This window comes from Macrotis lagotis, chromosome 1 (assembly GCF_037893015.1).
Source record: "Macrotis lagotis isolate mMagLag1 chromosome 1, bilby.v1.9.chrom.fasta, whole genome shotgun sequence".
NCBI classification, from domain to species: domain Eukaryota; kingdom Metazoa; phylum Chordata; class Mammalia; order Peramelemorphia; family Peramelidae; genus Macrotis; species Macrotis lagotis.
This window is the reverse complement of record NC_133658.1, coordinates 441,791,309-441,816,477: the sequence shown is the minus strand read 5'-3', so window position 1 is coordinate 441,816,477 and position 25,169 is coordinate 441,791,309. Positions and strand designations below refer to the sequence as shown.

Below are 25,169 nucleotides of genomic sequence, written 5' to 3'. Positions count from 1 at the left end.
TATTGGGACACCCCTGCCAGGACCTCAGTTCCTTCAAGGTCTTGTGAGAGGCTTTGACTCGTCTCCTGGCCTGTTCTCTGTTCAGTGGATGACCATAATCACACCCCTCTTCCCTGGAGCTGTGAGGAGGGTCCCTACTCTATGGAGGCCCCAGACTATGATCAGGGTGTGAATATAGACAAAACCCCAGAGTCCTGTCCCAGCGACAGAGGACAGACCTTGGCAGTCTCCCTCCACTCCCTTACTTTCCAAGGGCTGAGCAATCAGGGAGCAGCTGCTGGGCAGCTCCTGCTGGGGTACTCTACAGGCCTTCTTCTGTTTCCTGAGATCTAGGCTGCTCTGAGGGCTGTGGCCATGCTGAGGAGGGCCATGCTGGCTTGGGCTTTGTGCTTGCTCTGGCAGAGGTCACCCTGCGATCTTCCCAGGCATGCTAGGTGTTCCCTAGGGTGGCAGGTCAGGAAACTGCTTTTGTTGCCAGGAGATGGGGCTCTCAGGGACCTAGGAGCCCTTAGACTGTTCCCAGCTCCTGTGTGCTGCTGCCCCCTCCTACCCCGTGGAACAGAGTCTTCCCACTGTTTTCCAGGTTACCTTGGGTTGGAGAATTGCTTCACTGAATCTTTCTGTGGGTTCTGTCTCTTGAAAATTTAGTTAGAATCATAATTTTAAGGTTTTTGAAATATTTTTTGAGAGAACTCCTAAGAAAGGCTGTTCTCCTGCTGCCATCTTGGCTCTACCCTCCCCCCCCCATATTTTTTTAATAAAGAAAACCACTAACCAATAATCCTAATATACATCCATGCAAAAAATTTAGATAAATTTTTTTTAAGGTTTTTGCGAGACAAATGGGGTTAAGTGACTTGCCCAAGGCCACACAGCTAGGTAGTTATTAAGTGTCTGAGGTCAGATTTTAACTGAGGTACTCCTGACTCCAGGACTGGTGCTCTATCCACTGGGTCACCTAGCCTCCCCTATAGATAAAATATTAACAAATAGGCTACAATGTATTAGAAAGACTACACACCTTATACCAGGAATGAAAAATTAGTTCCATATAAGTAAATTGGAAGGACTGGAGTTTGAATCCAGTCTCAGACAATTGACACTTATTAGCTGTATGACTCTGGGTAAGTCACTTAACCCTGACTGGCTCACATCCAGGGCTATTTCCAATCAATTTGATTCTTATCTGGCCATGGACCCAGATGGCTCTGAAGGAGAAAATGAGGTTGGTGACTTAGCATAACACCCCCCTCACTCAAATCTTATCACGTGCTGGTCACAGCATCACCTCCCTGATATCAAGGTCTTCTTTGAGAACCAAGGACAAACATAATAATATTAATCATAAAAATAAAAAAATATGATTGTATTAATAAACAAAAAGTTTTAAGCTAACACCTGTTTCAATTAAAAATTTTAGAAACCATGAAAATGAAGGGACATTTCCTTACTATGGTTAATATTAATTTGCTTAAAACTATGGATGAATATTATATCCAATAGAGCAAAGTTAAAATCCTTTTCAATAATATCAAGATTAAAGCAAGGATGTCCATTTCCATTACTCTTATTCAATATAGTACTAGAAATGCTGGCTGCAGGAATATGCCAAGAAGCAGAAATCGAGTGAAACAGCATTTGCGAAGATGAAGCAAAAGTATTGCCTTTTGGTAATGATATAATTTACTTTAGGATATTTTAAAAAGTCAGCCAAAAATTAATCGAAACAAATTTTGTCAATTTTCAGGAACAAAATATTTTCATTTAAATCATTAACATTCCTGGTTGTTACCAATAGATTTCAGAAGGAATAACTAGAAAGAAAAGAATTCATATCAAATTAATACCCAAGCTGTAAAATATTTGGGAGCATAGCTACAAAGGTGATCTTGGTACAATGTGAAACATTATAAAACCCTGCAAAAAATTAAAGGCAGATCTAAACGAGTGGATGAAAAGGCCTCTAGGTGGCACACTTGATAGGAGCCTGGGCCTGGAGTTAGGAAGACTCATCTTTTGGAATTTAGATTCAGTTTGAGACACTTGCTAACTGTATGTCCCTGGGAAAGTCAACACACCCTGTTTATCTCAGTTTCCTTATCTGAAACATGAGCTAAAGAAATAAATTGCAAACCACTACATTATCTTTTTCAAGAAAATCCTCTAATGGATGCATGAAGAATTGGATATGATTGAAAACAGACAACAACAGTAGCAAAATAAAGGAGAAATGTTGGTTATGGAAAAATCAAGGGACTATAATAAAAATTATACCACTGCTAAAATTAATTTTTAGTCCTCCACAAAACTACTAAAGAATTACTTTCTAGAGTTATAAATAATAACAAAATTCATGGAGAGATCAAGAATTTAAGAGAAACAATGATTTTAATTAATGGGAAGGAAGAGAATTTACCTTTGTCATATCTCGATTGAATTAAAAAGGATAAAATAATTTAATATTGCTTAAGAAATTGATCCATTACTGTAATAGAACAGGAATCACATAGAAAAGAAAATAAATACAGTAGCCAAGTCAAACTACTGGGCCAAAATCTGAATGACTGAGAGAAAACTATTTGACAATCAATTAAACAAAAAAGGCCTACTTGGAAAACTGGATAATAGTTTGGCAGAAATTAAGTTTAGACCAATATCTCATATCATATAGGAAGATAAACACCAAATGAATACATGAGCTTGAAATATTTTCCATTTTATAAACTAGATGAAACAATTATCTTTCATATTTATTGATGAATAAGACTAAAATAACAGAAAAATTGAAAATTTTGCATAATTTTAAGTTTTTGCAAAAATTAAATCTAATAAAAATAGAAGAGAAGTGTAATGGAAATGTTTTATATGAGTTTTTCCTATGTTTTCTATCCAAGATCTATAAAACACTGATTGAAATATAAATGACTAAGTGCCATACCCCAATAAGTAAATGATCAAAGTACAAGAACCAGTAGTTTTCAGAAATAAACACCCAAAAGCTATCAATAATCATATTAAAAATGTTCTAGATCACTATTTTATATAAACATATAAGCACATATATTGTAAGTTAAAGCAATATGATATACCACATACCTGTTTGTAAAATAGGAAAATTTAAAATATTGGAGGGATTGTAGAAAAATAAACATTTCATTGTTTTTTGAATTGTAAATTGATCTGTCTACTCTAGAAAGCTACTGATAAGTTCCAAAATTTTCTGTACTGTACCTACCAATTGATCTGTCTATATTTTGAATATTACTGGGATTATATGCCAAAGAAAGTGCAAAAGGAGATAGTCTTCTAAAATAGTTACCTGATTTCCCCATCTATAAGATGTACCCTTATTTTTAAGGTTTTTGCAAGGCAAACGGGGTTAAGTGGCTTGCCCAAGGCCACACAGCTAGGTAATTATTAAGTGTCTGAGATCGGATTTGAACTCAGGTACTCCTGACTCCAGGGCTGGTGCTTTATCCATTGTGCCACCTAGCCACCCCCCAAGATGTACCCTTTTAAGAAAAATTTGGGTTCTAAAAACTGGGAGCATCTTATACAGTGGTTGTGGATTTTTTTTACTTGCATTTCTTGCTTTTTCCTTTGTCTTTGTGCCCATTGTTTAGCATTTGTTACTGGTAGGTTACATTTTGCCATGTTCTGCCCAGAAATGGCTAAGAAAAGATTTTCATACAGTGCTGAATTCAATTTCAAAGTGATCCAGTTTGCAAAAGTGAATGGAAATCATGCTGCTGAAGGTCAGTTTGGTCCTCCTTCAACTGAGAAAACAATCTGAGACTGGCTACAGGAAGAAGAAATCCTACTGAAAATGCCCAGGTAGAAGAAGGCTGTAAGAGGCAAGTCAGCCAAATGGCCTGAGTTAGAGAGGGAATTGAAGAGATGAATTGAAGAGCAAAGGGTCATGGAATTCCTGTGTCCACAAAGATGGTTTGGCAGGAGGCAAGAAGAATTGATGTTGAAAAAGAAGTGACTGATTTCAAAGGGGGACACAACTGGTGCTTCGGGTTTATGAAACAGAATGGACCAAGTATGTGTCCATGCACCAGACTGGCTCAAAAGATGCCTGAAAGCTGTGAGCAGAAGGTCTTTGAATTCATAATGAATAAAAATTGAGTTCAATAACTTTATGTAATACATTTTTTTTCAAATTTTGGGTCCCAAATTATGGTATATCTTATACATGGGAATGTCTTATACATGGAGAAATATGGTATATTAGTTTTTTCAGAGTAGAGCCAAATGGAAAACTAAGGGGTTTATTCTATTGAAAAATGGTTAAACAATTTATGATATATACATGTAATGGAGTATTCTTGTGCCATAAAAATGACTGAAATAGAGAGAGCTCCATGAACATCAGTTCAGGAGAGTGAGGTGAACAAAATTGGGAATCAGTGACAACACTGTAGAGAAAACTCTGAAAAAACTTAGAGCTCTTATCAATGCAAAAATAAATTATGACTCCAGAAGACTGATATTGAAATACATCATTCACTTAATGCCAGAGAAATAGTAATGAACTTAAAATACAGTCAGAAATAATTTTTTGAGCAATTTGTAATTGATTTTCTTGAACTATGCATGTTTATTATGAGGGCTTTGTTAATTTCTTTTGATTAAGTTTCCTGGGGGATATGCAGGGTGGTGGAGATGATAAATTCTTTTTTTTTTAAAAAAGATTTTATTTATTTTGAGTTTTACAATTTTCCCCCTAATCTTGCTTCCCTCCTCCATCCCCCACAGAAGGCAATCTGTCAGTCTTTACATTGTTTTCATATTTCCATTGTTCCAATGTTTACATTGATCCAAATTGAATGTGATGAGAGAGAAATCATATCCCCAAGGAAGAAACATAAAGTACAAGAGATAGTGAGATCAGACAATAAGATATCAAGTTTTTTTTTTCTAAACTAAAGGTAATAATCCTTGGGCTTTGTTCAAACTCCACAGTTCTTTCTCTGGATACAGTTGATATTCTCCATTGCAGAGAGCCCCAAATTGTCCCTGATTTTTGCACTGATGGAATGAGCAAGTCCATCAAGGTTGATCATCACCCCCATGTTGCTGTTAGCGTGTACAGTGTTTTTCTGGTTCTGCTCATCTCACTCAGCATTAGTTCATGCAAATCCCTCCAGGCTACCCTGAATTCCCATCCCTCCTGGTTTCTAACAGAGCAATAGTGTTCCATGACACACATATACCACAGTTTGCTAAGCCATTCCCAGTTGGAGGACATTTACTTGATTTCCAATTCTTTGCCACCACAAACAGGGCTGCTATGAATATTTTTGAACAAGTGATGTTTTTACCTTTTTTCAGAGATGACAAATTCTTGAGCTTTTCAAAACTAAGAAAATGTATAGGAATCAGAAAAGAAATTTGGTTTTGAAAGCATAATGTGAATATTATGAAAAACTTCCTCTTTTCTTTATCAGCACAAATTCTTTAACAATACCTTCCCTTTCACTAATACATTGTTGGTGGAGTTGTGAACTCATTCAACTTTTCTGGAGAGCAATCTGAAACTTTGCCCAAAGGACAGCAAAAATGAACACACCCTTTGATCCAGCAATACCACTTCAGGCCTATATCCTGAAGAAATGATGAACAAGGGTAAAAATATCACTTGTACAAAAATATTCATAGCAGCCCTTTTTGTGGTGGCAAAGAATTGGAAATCAAGTAAATGTCCTTCAATTGGGGAATGGCTTAGCAAACAATATACATATGTGTGTGTGTGTGTGTGTGTGTGTGTGTGTGTGTGTGTGTGTGTGTGTGTGTGATGGAACACTATTGTTCTATTAGAAACCAGAAGGGATGGGAATTCAGGGAAGCCTGGTGGGATTTGCATGAGCTGATGCTGAGTGAGATGAGCAGAACCAGAAAAAACATTGTAAACCTTAACAGCAACATGGGGGTGATGATCAACCTTGATGGACTTGCTCATTCCATCAGTGCAACAATCAGGGACAATTTGGGACTGTCTCCAATGGAGAATACCATTTGTATCCAGAGAAAGAACTGTGGAGTTTGAACAAAGACCAAGGACTATTACCTTTAATTTAGAAAAAAAAAACACGTGATATCTTATTGTCTGATCTTGCTATCTCTTATACTTTATTTTTCTTCTTTAAGGATATGATTTTTCTCTCTCATCACATTCAATTTGGATCAATGTATACCATGGAAATAATGTAAAGACTGGAAAATTGCCTTCTGTGGGGGGTGGGTAGAGGGAAGTGAGATTTGGGGGAAAATTGTAAAGTTCAAAATAAAGGAAATCTTAAAAAAATACCTTCCGTTTAAATTACAAAGTTGCTGAGAGATTATGGCAATTTTATTGTTAAATAAATTTAAAAGTGACCACAGCTGGGTTTTAGGAGAATCCACCTAAGGTGAAGATAGTTTAAAATACTCTTGTCTCTAATCTTGGTTTATAACTGTTACGGTTGGTAGTGGTTAACTCAAGCTGCTAAATTGTGCAGGAAATCCTCCCCAATCTTTCTAAATTCTCTATCTTTCTCTATGGAGATTTATTCCCCCCCCCCAGTCTATTCTGTGTTTAGCTTGTACACAGTTGTTGGCATGCTGTCTTTCCACTTAGATTGAGCTCCTTGAGAACAGGGACTGTCTTTTACTTTCTTTTATATCCCCATCACTTAGTCCAGTGACTGGTACATAATAGATACCTTATCAATATTTATTGACTGTCTGGGGTTTGAAAGGAAGAAGCCATATCTCTAAAAGGTGTGACTATTAAGGGAAGTGCCAGTTTGGAGAAAGAAAGATGAGCTAGTTATGTAAGTGTGCTCAGTAAGCCTCTGATTTTGTGGGTTACTGAGTGTTTGGATGCCACTTGTTGATGTGAGAATTTGACAACTTTTCTGAGAAGTAAAATTGATTATGTTGTGTGAATTAGCTCTCTTTATGCTTAAAGAATAGTGAAATCTACTGAATTCAGGTCTGTGTAGGATATATCTCTTTACCTTCTTGGTTTCCATGATAATCTTTATGCCTATATTTGGGAACTGTCAAAGAATAAATGACTAGCCACTTTTACATGCACCCTGTGCTGTTAGGAAAACCCCTCATAAAATGTGATGCCCATATTTTAGGATCTTGAAAAGAGAATTAGACATATTTGACATTTTGACATATTTGACAGATTTGATGTTCCCCTGGAAAAAAGTTTAGGTAAAATGTTGCATGAAGATAAGGTGATGGTTTATGATATATGGGTAATACATATCACATGATCTCATAAGCAATAAGGCATAATGATTGAGGGTTGTGTTTTACTTAGTGTTTAGAATACGACTTAGTCATTGCATCTTTTTTTAGGTTTTTGCAAGGAAATGGGGTGACTTCCAAGGCCACATAGCTGGTTATTGTATCTTCTTAATCCTTGTATCTGTTTGTGAGACAGGATATGGTATCAAAGCATCGAGAGGACTACAACTTGCCCCCATCTTCATTTCTTGCACCCAACCCAATCAAGCATAGTAATGTCTAAGTCAATTAAAATTTATTACTTGCCAGACATTGTGTGACACAAGCAAAAAGAAATAATAGCTTCTGTGCTAAAGAAGCTTATAGTCTAATGGGGAAAAGATAATACCCCAAAGGAAGCTTAACAGAGAAGGGTGAGTGGAGAAAAAGTTCAGAACAATTGGAGGAAAGTGGATCAGGGATTTTTCACAGTGACATGTTTGGAGGTGATGAAACACTTTCCAGGATGCCAAGACATGGAGAAGAGTCAGAAGGAGAGAAAGTGAGGCTGCTAAATCCTTCCATATATTTTCTGCTGCTTTTGGCCTCCCCAGACCTCAGTGCTAATGCTGAAGTGTCTTTTTGAATGTTGCAAGAAACAGCAATATACAGTGGAAACTGATGAGATCATCTTTCGCATGGAAAGGAGCTAAATGGAAAGATGGAGAAAACAGTTTGACTAGAGCAAAGGCTACTTTGTGGAATATGGTAGGAAGCAAAATTAGATAAGGTGGATATCTGAACTAGGAATTCAAGCATTTGATTTCTTATCTTAGTCATCACTAATTAGCTGTTACCTTTAAATAAATCATCTGAATTTCTTTGGATTTTAGTTTAGTTGACTGAAAAAAAAACCTGATTTTTAAGACTCTTCCTAACTCTAAAACTCTTTAATTTTATAGTGTAAGGATAACATAATTGAGTGGCCTTGGCTTTGAATTTTGCCTGGGTTAGTCTACACAGTTTTTCTACACAGAAAAAAATCTATTAATTGAAATTAAAGTAAACATGAATGTCAATTTTTTTTTTTAGGTTTTTGACAAATGGGGTTTTTGGCAAACTTGGGCTTGCCCAAGGCCACACAGCTAGGTAATTATTAAGTGTCTGAGACCAGATTTGAACCCAGGTACTCCTGACTCCAGGGCCGGTGCTTTATCCACTACTCTACCTAGCTGCCCCGAATGTCAACTTTAAAGGAAAACTGGGCAATTTAGTAAACTTTGGTATTTGGAAAGGTATAAAGCTTTACTTTGGTTTTGGTTATCAGATTGATGCCTTTTTTTAGTTTGGTTTTAAGACTAGCCAAAGGACTATCTAAGGCAGCTAGGTGATGATGAAGAAGAAGATGATGATGATGATGTGAGAATGAAGATGATGATGAAATTTGTCTTTACAAAGATCATGACATCAGGGGAGGTGATGCCATGACATGCACATGAACTGGATTTGATTTGGGCATGGAGAAGAGCACTAGCCCTGGCTTCAGGAGGACTTGAGTTAAAATCTGGTCTGAGATATTTGCTAGCTATATTAGGGCAAGTCACTTATCCTCTGTTTTGCCTTAATCCACTGGAGAAGGAAATGGCAATCTACACCAGTGTCTGTGTTAAAGAATCTCCACTGATAGTATGACATAATATGGTCCCTGGGGCTACAAAGAATTGGACACAACTGAATGACTGATCATTCAGCAACAAAGTGCTAAGTAGTTCTTATTGAATGCTACCTCACACAAGCAGTGTCTGTTTTGAAGGGGGATAAATGAACTTTTGGTCCTTATTATAAATAAAAGATGGATCTGGAAGCAACCATAGTAGTTAATTGACTACTTTCATTTATCCTGTCTTAGAAGGCAAAAAAAAGAATCATTGAATCTAGAAAGGAGCCACTTTTAAATTGTGGTAAGAGTTAATGGACAGGGGCAGCTAGGTGGCACAGTGGATAAAACACCGGCCCTGGAGTCAGGAGTACCTGGGTTCAAATCCGGTCTCAGACACTTAATAGTTACCTAGCTGTGTGGCCTTGGGCAAGCCACTTAACCCCATTTGCCTTGCAAAAAAAAAACCTAAATAAAAAGAGTTAATGGACAAAAACAGCCAATAAGTAAGTTGCGCAATAGGGTATCAAGTCTGACACTTTAGCAATTAAAGACTACCACCAGATTGTACTTTCATGCTTATTGTCCCTGTGTCATCTTCATTTTGGTACTGACAAAGTTGGCTTTGCTTTATTTGTTGTGGATTATGGGATTTTTAATTTCTCTTTCCCAGTGTATGAGTACAGACTTCACCTTTTCTCAGTTGTATTTGAAATATTAGAAGTTAAGGAGGAAATAAAATATATTCAAATTTTGTCAGAACTGCTTAATGTGAAAGCAAAGGGAAGAGGTAGTCTTCAAAATCACCCCCCCCCAACACACACAAATCATACATACAGAGAAAAAAGTAATTTTTTTTTTGTTTAAAGGGAAGGAGACTGATGAGGCAGTATACATGCAAATTAGGCATGTATACTTTTTCTGGCTCTCATTTCTCTTTATAAACAAAAGCAGACCTGACTTCAGTCAAATGTTAATTGTTAAACTATCAAAAAGCAGGTGAAAATTAAAGAACAGAATTTGGTTTTAATAATTTCATTCTCTATTCTGTTTTTAGTTTTTTTTATAAAAGTAAAACCATTCCACCATTTCATTCTGTGGGGTGTGCCCTTCATCCCCTGTTCCTTTCACTAAAACTAAAGAAAGTTTTAATGGGTGTTATACTATAATGAATAAAAAAAAATCCATACCAAAAAAAGTCACAATCATAGGTTAATAGCCTTAACACTCAGAACTCTGGTTATTATCTAAGTTTGGGATCATCAAAGCAGAATTTTGTTTTTGTAAGGCAATAGCGTTAAGTGGCTTGTCCAAGACCACACAGCTAGGTAATTAAGTGTCTGAGGCTGGATTTGAACTCAGGTACTTCTGACTCCAGGGCCAGTACTTTATTCACTGTACCACCTAGATGCCCCCAGAATTTTTTTAAATGAGAGAAATATATGTTGCTTAACTGTAAGTAAGTTAATAACGTGCTATGCTTAATGTCATCTGAAATAACCTACAGAAATCTAGGATTTGCTTTATTTTTTGGTTAAACTAACTTAGTTGAATTTCCACTTACTAGTCTAGAGTGTTTGGAAAGAGTAAATAAAAAGGAACTCTGAGTGGATGTGTTCAAAAAATCATAAAATTGAGAGAGATCTTGAGATATAATTAAAGTAGTGTGGTCAAATGTTAAGTTCACTGAGTTTGAAGTCAAAGAACTTGGATTCTAATGCCAATTCTACTACTTTGAAGTACAGCAATCTGACCTTGTGTGGATCACTTAACCTAGACCTCTACATCCTCTTCTATAAAATAAATAATGTAAAGTAGATGCTATTTAAGGTTTTTTCCACTTCTGCTACTTTGATCTATTCAAACCCCAAGTTAAATAAATCTTCAACATCCTCATCTACCAAATTATTGTTTTATGATCTCAGTCTGAAGCATTATTTTTTACCTACAATACAGTGCAACCTAGTAAAATCAAATAAACATTGGTAATGTACCTACTTATGCTAGTTGAGAAGGATTCAAAGATAAAGACCAATAGACTAATATTTAATTTCACAAGTTAATCATCACTAGTATATTGGCAAGGGATTGCTTTTGCTGTTGTTGCTGCTGTTGCTGATGGGTTTTGTTTTACATTTCAAAATTTACAGACTCCCATTCTATGAAAGTGATTTATAGTAAGATAAATAAGCAAAACTAATGATAGTGAGTTCATTTGAAAGTGGATAATATTCTGTATCTATAGCATCCCCCATTTCTCTTTTTTTAAAATGAGCAGAAACCCATTTTCTTCCTCCCATTTCTTCTCACCTGAATGGGGGGAAACGAAAGGAAAAAAATTCTTTATTGCAGCTATGCATAGTCAAGCAACACAAATTCCCTCAATAACTATAAGATCCATATATCTTTATATATATATATGTATGTATGTATGTAAGTATGTCACATTCTCTACCCTAAATTTATCACCTCTCTATCATTGATAGCATGTCTAATCATCATTTCTATTAAGTGATCATTTTAGGGAGCATAATTTTAACAGCTTTCAGAATTGTTTTTTTCCTAGCATTATTGTTATTGTTCACTTGGTTCTGCTCATTCACAAACATAAGTTTGTGCAAGTTCTAAAAATGTTTATTATTATGCTATTTATATAGTATCCATTTTCTTCTGAGTATGTTTACTTCATGCTGTTCATATGTTGTTTCATAATTTAAAAATATTTCTTGATTTCTTGGAGCACAATATTATTCTATCATATTAATATCAAAACTTATTTCAGCCATTACCCAATTGCTGACCATCCCCTAATTACCCATTCTTGTTTAAAAACCACTTTTCCTTTTTCTCTGAACTTATTGATTTGCTTCTACTATTGTAGCAGTCATTTAATCTGCTTCTATCATGTGTCAGTCACTTAATAGTTTTTAGTTTTTGAAAATAAAAACCTCCTTTTTGCCCTTTGTACTAGAACAATGAAATTACTTTTTGAGATTCCTTCTTGCTCTGTTTCTTTGAGGATTAGTTTCAACTGAAGACACAAGAAAGCGACTCAGTTTCTCATGCCTTTTCCTCCCTAAAGAATAAGTAGATGAGGAGGGCAGCTAGGTGGCACAATGGATAGAGCACAGGTCCTGAAGTCAGGAGGACCTGACACTTAATAATTACCTAGTTGTGTGACCTTGGGCAACTCACTTAATCCCATTGCCTTGCAAAAAAAAAAAGAAAACTTAAAAAAAATAAGTAAATGCTAATGTACCTAAAATGAAAAAGGAATGCAGCAGAATGGTTCTTTGCTCATGCTCCTCTCATTTTAAAAAGCTATATAAGGCATTATCTACAAATTTTTTCCACATTGGGAGGTCTCAGATTAATTTATTAGCCCCTAGAAGATTCATACATATCAAGTCCCGTGTCTTTGACCCACAATGAAATTTAGTTACCTCCTCTACCATCCTTCAAAATGATCACACTCGAAACAAAACTGGTTTAGAACCCTTGGGATCAGAGATTAACTCATGGTTCCATCTGATAGAACTAAAACATTCCCTTTTCTTCAATGATCTGATTTGAAGCTCTCTGATCATTTGGTATTTGCATTGTCTTTTACCTTTTCCTCCTTTGCATTTTTTATATAGCTGATTAATATCATATTTCCTTGCCCACATTATTTGAAAAACTGGCCAATTTGGAAATTATTTAAATTACAAAAAAGTCAAATAGCTTTTTAACAGTTCTAGGAGTTCATGCTATGCTCACTGCCTATGATACTTTTAGTACCATTACATTGAAATAAGGAATTCCAGTTTAAAATTTGAATCTTATTAATAAAGATGGGTCATTTGTTTATATGAAAGATAAGAAAGCAATGACTTCTGTAATCTTTATTTTTGGTTCCAGGATTTTGCTTTTGTAAAAAAATTCATATAAAATTGTTAAGTTTAATAAGGACTACTAATGATGACTACTACTACTACTACTACTACTACTACTACTACTATTACTACTACTACTACTTACTGTTACTACTACTACTATTACTACTACTGCTGCTGCTGCTGCTACTGCTGCTGCTACTGCTACTGTTACTACTAGTACCAATTACTACTACTACTTAATAGCTAATTAATAATCATGCACTGTGCTAAAATATAAACAAAACTTTTAAAAATTGTTCGTGAAGTTAAAGAACTCGCAGTCTAATGGGAGAGAAATCTGAGGCACATAGAGATTAAGAGGTTGTCCCAGATCACAGTTAACTTGTAACAGAGATGGGTCTCCATTTTTCTGAATATCCATTCCAGATCTGTTTGCCTTACTACATTCTTCTTCATAATATACATACATACATATATACGTATATAAATATACATATATATCAGGGGTAAGATTGTTAACTCCTGTCCTTTCCCCTAGGCACTTAACATTCTACATTTTGTTTCTAGCATGAAAGACTTTGTTTTAAAGCATAATAGCATCCAGGCTGTAATCACATTATAACACATGGAGAACTTGCAAAATGTCATGTGTTTTGGATTTGACATTCTGATTTATGGTTGGGCTCTCCAGTTACACAGCTGCAATCTAATTTTCCATCAAAGATGTTTTCCATTTTTCTATTACTTTATTGCACCCTGTCTTTTTGTAAGAAAAAATGAAAGGCATCAGGTGAAATCACAGTCCAAGTACAAATGATTTTGCCAGACAGTGTAAAAGTGTATGCCAGTGTTTCAAAAAGCCTATATTTTTGACTTAAAGTATAAAATATGCTTTTTACTTGATGCTATCACAAATTAAGAAAGTTCATGGAAATCATTTGTAGTCCTCAGAAAATCCTATAACCTTTCTATCTCTGTCATATAAAAACCATCTCCTGGGAGGAGGAGCCCTGAATTGAAATTTTCCACTTGAACACTTAGTTCCTTCCTTATTGCTTATTTCAAAGAACCGTAGAAGGGTCTGGAGAAGGTTGTTAGAGCAGGGAAGGGGTTTGATAGATGAGTCATCAAGTCAACTTGCATTTACTAAGTTATTCTGTGCTAAAAAATAAACAAAAATTTAAAAAATATTCACAAAATTAATGAACTCATAGTCTAATGGGAAAAAAAATCTGAGGCCCATAGAGGTTAAGTGACTTGTTCCAGATTCACAGTTAACTAGTAACAGCTGGGTCTCCATGTATCTGAATTTCCAATCCAGATCTACTTGCCTTACATTGTTAAATTGTAAAGATGAGCTTCATTGGTAAAGTATATAATGAACAAATAGTCTTCTAAATAGACTTCACTTTAATATGCTAAAAAGAACATTACTCTTTTCTTTGGGGTCATAACTATTAAGTTTTCATTTAATGTCAGTGTAAAACTTTGCAAAATAATTTGATTCAGCCATTAAATATGGCACCCTAATATATGTTGGTTCGTGAATGGAAGGGAATTTTATGCTATGAGTTTAATAAGATTGAACTGCAGCTGTATCATATTTAACACATTATTATTTTTAAGAAAAGCCAGGAAGATATTTAACATGAGTGTATTCATGATAGGTCAATAAGCTATAGTGATATGGACATAAAAACCATTTGTTCAGCTAAAGATACAAATGAAAAAGGATGTGTGACCATGTAGTAACTTTCTTAATATAATTCCAAATTGTTTGACAGAATAGTTGGATGATAACATTGTTCCATCAATAGTATATTCATATGTCTCTCTTCCTACAATACTTCCAACATTGACTAATTTAATATTTGTCATCTGTGCTGATAGGGTGTGAGATGAAATTTTAGTTGTGTTGGTTTGCATTTTTTTCTTTAATTAGGAATTTGAAGTTAGCTTCCATATGGTTGTTAATGGTTTTTAAATTGATTCTTAATGTTAAAGAATTCTCAATTATTCTTAAATTGGTTGATGTCCTTTGAATACTTAGATCATAGAAAAAACATCTTGATCTATCTATTTGATCTATCTATCTATCTATATCTGTATCTGTATCTGTATCTGTATCTATATCTATAATCTATCTATCTATATATGTATGTATACACACTCAGGTATAATAAATACAAAAGGACATGATTCCCACCTCCAGGTCTGATCATACCGACTGAATCATTCCTCAGTGTCTTCCTGACATTTCACTAATGACTAAAAAAATTAATTCTGAATTATATGACAACTTGTGGGACATAGTGGAACATTTGTTTTTCATTCATCAATTTGCAATCAGTCCTCTAGAATTTCTACTCATAATTTTTGGTGAAATATAGAAATCTCTCAATGTTAATTACTTCTACTGATCTGTTACTATAGTTAGATGAAAAATACTTAAGTCATTATTGATCAGGGAAATGCAACTTAAAACAACTCTCACTAATCAGATTGGCTAAAATGGCAAAAAAGTAAAATGATCATTGTTGCAGGGGAGGTGGAAAAGCTGGGGCATTTATTGGTAGAGTTGTGACTGATTCAGCCATTCTGGAGAGCAATTTGGAACAATGCCTAAAGGGCATATCCTTTGATCCAGTAATACTACTAGGTCTGTATCCCAAAGAGATACTAAAGAAGCAAAAAAGACTCACATGTACAAAAATATTTATAGCAACTCTTTTTGTAGTGACAAAAAACTACAAATTGAGGTGTGCCCATCAATTGGGGAAGGATTCCCCACATCTGTAAAAAAATCATGAATGGCCAGACTTCAGAAAAACCTGGAAAGAATTGCATGAACTTATGCTGAATGAAGGGAATAGAACCAGGAGAACATAGTACACATTAACAGCAACACTGTGAGATGATCAGCTCTGATGGACTCAGTTGCCTGAAGCAACTAAAAGACTTGTGATAGAAAATGCCATCCAAATCCAGAAGAAAAAAAAACTATAGTGTCCGATTGCAGAGCAAAACATGCTATATTCACTTTTTAAAACTTCTTTTATTTTTTCTTTCTTTCTCATGATTTTTTCCTCCTTTTGTCCTAATTCTTCTTTCACAACACGATTAATATGGAAATATATTAAACACAAATGTACATATCCAACCTATATCAGACTACAGGCTGCCATGGTGGGATGAAGGAGAGGGTGGTAGAAAAATGTGGAACTCAAAAACTTACAAAAAGATGAATGTTAAAAACTATTTTTGTATGTAATTAGAAAAATGAATAAATTAAAAATAATGATAGCATTCACTTAAGATTTGCAAAAATGCTTTAAAAATATGATCTTGTCTGGCCTCAGACACTTAATAATTACCTAGCTATGTGGCCTTGGGCAAGCCACTTAACCCCATTGCAAAAAATTTAAAAAAAATGATCTTATTTTAGTCTCATTTCTGTCTTAGGAGATATAAGTCATTATTGTCCCCATTTTGCAGATGAGGAAACAGACTGTTAGAATTTAACTGACTTACTTACCGTAACAACTAACTAGTAAGTGTCTAAGGCTGGAGTTGAAATCAGACCTTTCTGACTCTAAGCATAACATTTTATCTCCTCTATGCCACCTGGCTATATAATTTATTAACAAATGAGAGTAAAATAAACATTTGTTTATACATATTATACTTAAATAATAGCATTATACACATATATTCTTTTAAAGCATTTTGACCATGACCAATGTTAATGTTACTACCAAAGTCAAAGTCACCTCAATTTTCAATATATCAATTAAGTGCCTTCACTTAACTGAAAACAATTACAAATTATTTGAATTACTCTTCAGGTGTGTCCAACCTGACACATGCAGCCTTAGGACCTATTCATATAGCCTATATTGCATTTGTTGTTGTGTTTATTGATGGTGTAGGTTGCATTGTATTCATGAATGAGCACTGAATTCTGTATATGATCCTTGGTGATGAGGCTCAGAACTAAAAGGTTGGATACCTTTGTTCTAGATGATTAAAGTATCCACAATAGAACTTCCTCATGAGAACTCCATTTGTAATTTTGCATGTAGTATTCCTTTGATCAACATACCTGATATCAGACTCAGACTAAATCAATTCTAAAGGATCAAGGAGTCTCTAAAGGATCAAACTGTACCAAGTGATGATTATAATCTTTCATTAGTATCTACAAGAGATCCACAGAAAAATTGCAACTCATTTTATCAATTGCTGCACATAAGAACTGTGCTTTAAATGAAATATAATAAACAAAAACTTGGGATGCAAAAAATGTAATAATCCCAAATTACATCTAGAATTTTTAGAAAAAAAATAAATTGTTTATAGTAAATATGTGCAATTATTAACCTTGTTTAAAATACATATAAACAGAAACCATTGCTTTCAGAATTCCTTTTAGCAATGAAAACATCCCAATGATCTTATTACTCCACACTAGATGACTTTAAAATAATTTCAACAATTGTTTCTAATTCAAAATGAAACAAAGCACTTTTAAGAGAAATCAGAATTTCCAAGTAGGATGACACATGAATTATTACTCTTTGCTATGGTAACATTTCTATACCATTTCTATTTCTTAGAACATAAATTAAAGAAAAAAGAAAACCATAAAAGTAAGAGATTCTTCAGGGATTGAATCTTATTTTATATCCTGAAATGGTACAAAAGAGATTGCACAAAAAATACATTTTTCTTGTATTTTTTCTTTTCAAGTTCTAATTTGTCCTGATGTAAAAACAAAAACAATAGAAATCATTATATTATTAAAAATAAAGAGAATTGACCATGATTTTTTGACACCCTCCCCCTTTGTCCCCACAGAGCAATCAAGTACCAACTTCAGGTTTCAACATTATTACAATAACTTCAAAAAACTTACAATTTCTTTAGTGGTAATCAAATAGTTGTAGATATAATTTCCTCTTCAGGCAGTTACAAAACACAATCAAATACAATACTCATAAGAGGTCTCCAATCCAATTAAAGACATTTACAAATTCCCTTGCACAGAGTATTAGTATAGACATTATAATATATTATTCACATTGAAAACTTCACACCACAAACCTCCAAAAGAATATTCAAAGTCCCAGAGTCTCATTTATCACAGTATCAGTTATGTTAAGAGATCTTCACAAAGCATGGGGGTAGGCATAGTCTGATAGAAATTAGGGAAATACTGAAGCAGGATTCATCCATTGAATTGCTAACAATTTAAACAGACTATCCAGAAAACACCCTAATTTATTTGTAAATGATGGCTTCTCAGAAAGGTCACAGAGGCAGAGAAGTAGGTTTTGCCTTTAAATATATTTACTAGAACCAGGCTCAAAACAAAATCAAAACAGCATATCTAACAATGAAATTATACAGGGTTCCATGATCTCATTAATTAAAGTAGGATGGACATAGTTGTTATCAATATCAGATTAATATTGCAATAAATTAACCTAGAGATGTACATTTTTCACAGAAAAACGTTTACAAGCTTTTATCACACTTGGGAACTTTGTTTTCATCTTTTCTTGTTCAAAGCAAGCAGGCTAAATTTTCTTTTAAGGAAGCCCAGTTTTCTAAGCCAGAGAGAAAAATATCTAATCAAAGTATTCCTATTATAAAACAACATTTTATCAGATCTTCAAAATTTACTTAATGTTTTTAGCTAGAAACTCCTACAGTCTTGAAATTTTAAAATTTCACATAATAAGAACTTCACATTATTTTTTAAAGGCATTGTTTTACTAAATCCCTATTTTTTCCAAACTCAAGGGTATTTTCCTCAAAGAGGTCTAGGTCTCATTTCCCCAGTACCAGTAACTACAAAACTTCTAGGAACACATTGTACCTATGTTACTTATGCTACAAATAAGTTTCTGGCCATCCTGATTAAAAAAAAAAAGTAAAATGCAGTTCTTTCAAATTAAATAATTTCAAAAATATTCACATCCCTTTAGCATAGCCAGACTTGCAAAGTGGGGGAAAGGAGGGAATCAAGACCTTATCAGTCAAGTGGAGCTGAGTTGAGAAAATGATTGGGTGAAGCCACTCTGGATCCTGTGAAATGGAACTGATGGTGATGGTGAGGAAGGGGATGGAGCCCTCAGAGAAAAAGCTTAAATGTCAGGGTTCATTTAAGTGATTAACTCACAAATTGACCCTAAAAACCTCAGACTTTAATTCACAGGGGACAGTAAACAGTTTACAGATTAAATTTCATCTGGAGAGACGGCAAGTTGTGCTTGGAAAGCTTGAATAACCTTAAAATGCCTAAGGGGAAAGAAGAAAGGAATTAGGAAAACAGATATAAGAAATGACTGGGCTTACACCTGAGTGGTTCCAGCATGGAGGGAATAGAGACTTGACTGCTTGCTGTGCAGGGAGGAGTCAGGGGAAAGGGAATCAAAGAGTGATTCCCCCCTCTTTAGGACTGGGTTCGCTATTTACCCTGAGAGGCTGAGAACCAGGAAGGTGGAGGAAGGGTAGGGGAAAGTTGCTTTCTCTAATATTGGTGAATTTACATTTAACATTGCAAATGAACAAATTGACTTTTACAGTTTAACAGTGGAGAATTTACATTTGAGAAAACTGAACAATGGAAGTCAGAATTTACCTTCAACAATGGAAAGGAGATCAGAAGTCCTCAAAAAATATCTGACAGGAACAAATAATTTTCTTAATATTAAATTAAATTGAATTAAAATAGTTTTCTTAATATTAAAAAAAGCTAGACAAATATTTCTCCTTTCAGTAAGGGGATTAACTGAAATGCTTAACTTGGACTTTGAAATGAAAGAGTTAAGCATGATATTATAACACCTAGCTTTGTGTGAAAAGAGGTCCCAGAGAGAGAATTACTAACATCAGCATGTTTTTGTAAACTGACCTCAGTGCACCATTATCTCTAAGGCCCCTTACTTGCTCTCTCTTCCTCTCAAACTCCAACCTTGAAAACTTTTCAAATAGAAAATTCCTAGGCCCTGGGGTACCCAGCTAAGGCCCCAAATTGTTCTTTATAAACAATCCCCTTTCCTCCCTTAGTCAACTATCTTAAACCCCTTCTTTCCCTGACTCCACAAGCGTACATGTAATAAAGGCTGGTTGATACAGGTTCCTCTCTATGTAAATTCTCTCACAGTTGTCTATGAACCAGATAGGGTACTTAGAACCTTTCTGGGTCCCTTCCCCCAGTATTTCTTGGTGTCAGAATCAGGGATCTAAGTGGTATTTCTTTTGTGAATATAAGGAATATCAGTCAAAGGGAGGTAGGGGCTTTCTCTTGATTCTCCCTCCTCATCCCTGTCTCCCACCTCTTTGCTCTGCAGGTGGGTCCTGGAAAGCCCCGTATTTTTGATGGTAGTGGTTGCTTTCTACTTCAGGGAACTGCCTAGGAAGTGGACTTGGTCAGATGGAAAAACTGCAAAGTTGCATCATTTTTCTCCTTATTACTTTTCCTTCTCTTGGGGTGCTGCGAAACAGGGAAAGACCCAAGAGCATGGAACAAGACCTTTCAGCTTCCAAGAATTTCTCCTTTGGGCTTTTTCTGATCACTGGGCAAATTTGGAGTTAGTGAGATCAAGCCAAGGAAACTTTATCCTTCCCTCATAACATCATATACCCTGAATGGCCAAAAAGAATGGGTCTCTAAATTATAATGCAATTTGACAATTGACTTTATTCTTGTCTCTCAGTAGAGCAATCCTTATCAGGAAACTTATAATTTCCCTACCCATCAGGGTGCCACTAGGCAAAAGCAGGGAGTTCTAAAACCTGATCCCTATCTCCTAACTTAGGTTTGTCTAAAACTACAATTTGAGCTCTTGGGGAAATCAATCATTCTTATCTCTATTTGCTGAATTTTGGACTCTAGCCCAGAAAATTGCAGATACTCTGGCTGAATCAGTGTAGAAAAGGGACTATGAGACGTTTAGAGAAATTACCTACAATCCTGATAAATGTCTCAGACTGAAATACAGCTAACTTTCTCTACTGAAGAAGCCACTACTTGGTATGCATTCTTGCATGAATATTGGATTTGAAATCCCAAACACCATTAGTCCAGCTTTTGAATTCTTTTTTACCTAGCCACATCACTATTTAGAGGACTATGAAAGATTACCAAACCAACAGGTATGCATATGATAGGCAAAATCCAAAATCCAAACTAGCATAAGATTATTTTCAGTGCTGACAAAATGTCTTTGTGTGTGTGTGTGTGTGTGTGTGTGTGTGTGTGTGTGTGTGTTTATGACATGTTTTTCTGTATTGTGGATGATCTTACCCCATTCCTATGTTAATTTTTGCTCTCTCCTTTTCACTGTTTTACAGTTAGGAGATGGGAGAGTCAGCCTAGCTCTGCCACACCCCTGCCCCCCAACAAAGTGGCTCAATGAAATTGTCTTGAAAGGGGGAAGGTCTATCCTTTTACTTCTTGCTTGAATCTGGTGCTAGGTATTCTCCCCAGCTATTTTTTTCCTTCTTACAGTATTTTCCCCTTTCAAAATGTAATTCAACTTCTTTAAAATCTAAGACCCACCTCATTCTGGGAATTATGCCAATAGTTTCAAGGCATGTCTGCCTCATTAAGAAACAACCCCCCCCAACCCCCCCCCATGGAATGTTATTTTAAAAACATGCAAATTAATATCAAGCATTGATCACTACACATGTATCTTGCTCTAATTTATAGAAAGTTTCTATTAATTTTCTATGGTTGAATCTTATAGAAATGTTTTGGTACATAGAGCACTGGCTCTGGAGTCAGGAGTACGCAAATCTGGCCTCAGACACTTAATAATTACCTAGCTGTGTAGCCTTGGGCAAGCCACTTAACCCCATTGCCTTACCATACAATTAGGGAAATAAATTGAATATGTTTTCTTACTATTTTTGTAAGTTTTGTATTTGTAAACTGTTACAGATTTTTATAAAGGGTTTAAAAACATCTGCAAAGAATTTATATAATGTGTCTCTCTCTTTAAGGAATATTTGAATTGTGACAAATTAAGAGAAAGAATTCTGATGTGTTAAATAAAATCACATATAGCTATAAGTTAAATAAATCATTGGGCTGGTTAAGAACAATGTGAACTAAAATCAGAAAAGGAAATATTCAGTGGAGTGAATACAGTTGAAATATGGTTAAACAGTATATGAAGGGGAAAGTGCAAGTTATACAGTCTGAGTAATAGGTTTGAAGGTTTGAAAGACTTAGGAACATAATAATAATGTGAAAAGGTTAAAAGGAAAATGAAATATCATAGAGAAGAATGGGTTTTGGAACCATATGTGATGTATATAAAATGTATAGAAGGTGGTTAAAGCATATAGACAGAGCATAAGGGCAGGTTTGACTTAGTATAAGTAAAAAAGATTGATTTTGGAAGTTTTGAAAAATTGAATTCAGAACCAATGCAAAAAGAGAAAAGAATACATAGAGAGTATATAGAGAGCTACAAATCAATAGATAAGCTAAGAACCATGAATCAATTGATAAGCTATAGAATTTCTTCTAGTGTTGTGTAACCAAGATTTCTACTAAATTGAAATGTACTCTTAAATGTAATTGGGATAATTTAAAAAACTTAACATCAGACTGTTGCTTTTGCAATCTCCAGCAGTGAATTGACTGAAAATTAAAAACCCCATAATATAAATATTTGGGCTTCTTAGATTTGTGTTAAATATAGCACTACAGAATTAAAATTTTAAAATTATGATTTTGTGTGATAACATGTGGAATACAGATTCAGATGTAATTGAATTCAGTTTTGGTATCATATTTAAGATGAGCCAGAATTTATTGTAGTATTTGGTATTTAAAATTTTAAAATGAAGAAAGGTAATCTGACTAAATCAGAAAATTTTCATGTTTTATGCTACTATTGGGTTGTAATGATCTTTTATATGCTCTGTAGAAAAACCTTTGATTATTTTTTGATTGTTGTTATCTGGAGGAGGTAACTACATTCTAGCATCAAAGAAAGCAAATCTTCTAGGACTCTTTGAGTCAGGAAAGCAATTTGTGAAATTCTATTTTTTTATCTACCATGTGTTTTTAACAGGGAATATGTTAGAAATTAGGTTGTTATAAGTCCAGATTTGGTACAATTTACTTAATTAATTTATTATTTGGCATTAAGACAAATGGAGAATACCCATAGGTGACTTAAGGAGGTTACCTCATTTCTATTTATTTCATCTGATTGTAAACTACTTAGCACTGATCAAACACTTTATATGTTAACTGCTATTGTTCCCTTCAGTCAATTTTGCTTTTTAAAAAACTTATTGGTTTTTTAATTTAATTTTTATCCTTTCAATTATTTATTTTTATCATTCTTTAAAAATATTTTAGCTCCAAATTTTTTTCCCTCTCAGTGTATTGCCACTGAAGAGGCAAGCATTATGATATACATCACACATGTGAAATCATACAAAAATATATTTACATATTAGCCATATTTCAAAAAAATAGGGAAAATAAAGTGAGAAAATTATACTTCAGTTAGCATTCAGAGTTCATCAGTTCTCTCTTTTTTATCACAAGTCATTGGAAATTCTTGGCTCATTGGATCGATCACAGTATCCAAGTCTTTCACAGTTGCCCATCATTACAACACTGTTGTAGCTACACATACTGATCTCCCAGCTTTCCTCACTTCACTTTGCATCATTTCGTATAATTCTTGCAATGAATTCTGAATACACTTCCCATGTGGGAGAGGGTCATCAACATTTCCTTTCATTGTTTTTTTTAATGTCTTCTTGAAATTCAGTTGCTTTCTTTTATGAAGTTAGAAACTAGTGAGTTTGGAACACATAAATTTAATAGTTCTTTCCAGTATAATGTAGTTTTCTTGTTTGATTCTTTAATTTGTGAATTTTTATTTTATCATTTGTCTTATTTACTGCTAAGATTTCAGCATTATAGGTGACATATCTTTAAATTTGCCTGGAAGTTATTTCAGGCAAATGATTTTTCTAAGATATTTGTTTGTTAGCAAACATCCTCAAAAGATGAATCACTTCAGATATAGCACCATATAAGGATTTGGTTTGGGAGTAGGGATGGTAGAATGAAAGAAAGTAATAAAAAATCTGATCTCTTTCCAGAAGGAGTTTAAAATAATATTTAGATGAGAGATTAAGAATCCTGAAAATAATTGAAGAAAGGAGGTTAGTGAAAAGTTAATATAACTGGGGTGGCTAGGTTACACAGTGGATAAAACACTGCCGCTGGAGTCAGGAGTACCTGAGTTCAAATCTGCCTCAGACACTTAATAATTGCCTAACTGTGTGACCTTGGGCAAGTTACTTAATTCCATTGTCTTGCAAAAACCAAAAAAAAATGAACATAACATAATATATGATATGAAGACTAAAGAAATGTCATATTTAGATGACTAAAATAGTATTTGAAACAAATGAAGACTAAAAGGAATGGTCATAATTAGATATGGTTAATGAAAAGAGACTTCACAGGATGACAGAGATAGGATCTTATGAACTATCAAGTTTAATCCATACTTGAACTGGAATTCCTTCTAAAACATACCAATAAGTGATTAATTTACTTTCCCTGTAGAATACCAGTGAAAGAAAATCCACTTCCTCTTTACTTCTATTTTTGAATGGCTTTTGTTGCCAGAAAATGGTTTTAAAAAATATTTATATAAAACATAAATTACCTCCCTATATTTTCTAGTTTCTCATTTCTAATTATAGTTCTATTCTGTGGGACTAATGAAGTAAGTCTAAGGTATCTTCTTGGGGCAGCTAGGTGGCGCAGTGGATAGAGCACCAATCCTGAAGTCAGGAGTACCTGAGTTCAAATCCGGCCTCAGACACTTAATAATTACCTAGCTGTGTGGCCTTGGGCAAGCCACTTAATCCCATTGACTTGCAAAAAAAAAAAAATAAGATTGCATTTAAGTTATCTTCTCTGTGATAGCACTCCATTTATCTTATGATCAGTCTCCATATTTCCTATTCAATCAATTCACCTTTGGAGTGATCTCATATTTTTTGATAATCTTCCATCCAATCAACTAATGTTTATTTCATTATAAATTCTGTATTTTTTCTTACAAACATGCTCAGATCTCTACAGTATTAATTATAGCCCATACTCCTCCATGAAAGTTTCCATTTTAATATAGAGAACTGAGTCATATATATATATATATATATATATATATATATATATATATTTTAAAAAGCCATTCCTCAATTGACAACTGGTCAAAGGATATGCAAAGGCAATTCACGGATGAGGAGATCGAAGCAATCCATAGCAATATGAAAAATTGCTCTAAATCATTAATTATTAGAGAAATGTAAATCAAAGCTTCTCTGAGGTACCACCTTATACC

At 34.4% G+C, this 25,169-nt stretch overlaps 1 pseudogene; it reads left to right on the top strand.

Annotated features, from left to right (window-relative positions):
* LOC141504462 (protein C-mannosyl-transferase DPY19L3-like) overlaps nucleotides 1–7,531 on the top strand; it is a 95,123-nt pseudogene extending 87,592 nt beyond the window's left edge.
* The last annotated feature ends 17,638 nt before the right edge of the window (nucleotides 7,532–25,169 follow it).